Consider the following 1,667-nt stretch of genomic DNA (forward strand, 5'->3'; position numbering starts at 1 on the left):
AGCCTTTGAATCTCAGCCTCGTGAGCCCTGATTCTTTCCTGCACTTCTTGGGGATTCGTCTCTTGGGTGCTCTGAGGGCGTTGGCTACCTTCAGCCAACGGCTCTTTGCCAGCACGTCTCCTTCTTGGGGCTACTTCATCATCCGAAGATTCGGAGTCTCTCTCAGTATAAGGACCAGAAAATTCCTGATCCTCAGGAATAGGAGCCAAACCTCGTATGTATGGCGGCGATCGCCCTCGTGGTTCACTCCGCCCAGCATGTCCGCTTCCTCCAACCTCGGGGTAAAGGGGCATCCCATAAGGGGGGTTAGTAGTAACAACAGTTGAATATTCGTACCCGACGGGTCGAGAATTCACAGGTACATGTATTTGTTGAACTTGAGGATTCGTACCTTGAGTAGCCGAGGGGATCGTCCCTTGTGGCTGAGGTCCAGTTGCCCCTATCTTGGCTTCTCCTTGCGTTGCTGCATAGGTTGAGTGAGGAGGCACCTCCACAGTTGAAGAGATCACTTGGGTTATCCCCATTGGTGTTTCTCCTCCAAGGGCTCTAACTGTTCTCCGTGTTCTCGCCATGGTTATTGTTGTTTCCCACATACGGCGCCAAATGTTATTGATAAAAATTAAGGTTATTATTTGCTGTATTTATTACTAAAGTTCGGGAGCTCAAGGCCTTTAATGGCTACTCTCGTGTTTCGTAGCTTAATTCTGCCTTTACGCTTGCATCCAGTCATTGGTCTGTTAATGAAGCTAATGAAATGGTAGATATATCCAAGCAATTAGATATTTTAAGCCATGTAGAGAGTAAAACCTGCAAACTCAAGGAACCAGTAAATTGTGTGGAGGACCATCTTTCTTCAGAGGAGAACAAAGCAGTTTCCAGGATGCAAGAGTTTGATGATCAACACTCATTGAGGAAACGTCAAAAAGTTGATCCTCAAGAGAATTTGGTATTAGTTGAAGCAACAGAAGATTCCATTATAAAGTGGCTCGGGAATTTTGAAAATGGGGTCAGTGAGATTGACTAGATTTTATCACACTTCATATCTTTTCTTCTTTATTTCATCCACAAGACTCTAATTAGATCATCTGCAGGTTTCTTTGCCAGATTTTGTGGATCATTTTAATGGATCGACAGAAGAGTCTATTGCTTATTTGTTGAGTTGTCTCGAAAGCGAGTTCCTTATATATAAAAAGAATGACAACTATAAGCTCATGTAATACAGTATATATTCAAGGTCTGTCTGAGCATGGATCAGTAGATTCAATATTGCTCAGGAATCAGTGTTTACAACCATGTAACTATGCAGCTTGTTGTATTTGTTTTGGGTAAAATATTGAGAGGATTAAAATCATTTAGCTTACGAACTTGCAAGAAGGTTATGATCAGTTGAGAATTGAGTTAGATTAAAGTTATAACGTAGATGCTGAGTTGTTGACTCTAAAGCAGAAGCATTAGAATTTAGACCTTAACACCTTGTAATGGTCTTGTAAATTTGAAGAGGTTTGTATTTATATCATTACTGAACTATAATTCTCTAAGGCCATGTTTGTTTAATGGTATTAAGTATGAGATATGATTATAATCCTCTAAATTTTTCAATCTCGTGTTTGTTTTGTAAAAAATTATTGAAGAGTTATCCAAGCATTTGTTTTGTTGAAGTAGAGGAT

The 1,667-nt window shown here is 40.4% G+C and overlaps 1 long non-coding RNA gene across 1 annotated transcript; it reads left to right on the forward strand.

The window, feature by feature from the left end:
- Window positions 1–719: 719 nt before the first annotated feature.
- On the forward strand, window positions 720–1,385 carry LOC141672480 (uncharacterized). The gene is made up of 2 exons (XR_012555548.1): window positions 720–1,006; window positions 1,092–1,385. It is a non-coding gene; the product is annotated as an uncharacterized LOC141672480 (long non-coding RNA).
- The last annotated feature ends 282 nt before the right edge of the window (window positions 1,386–1,667 follow it).

Source organism: Apium graveolens, chromosome 7 (genome assembly GCF_009905375.1).
Source record: "Apium graveolens cultivar Ventura chromosome 7, ASM990537v1, whole genome shotgun sequence".
NCBI classification, from domain to species: domain Eukaryota; kingdom Viridiplantae; phylum Streptophyta; class Magnoliopsida; order Apiales; family Apiaceae; genus Apium; species Apium graveolens.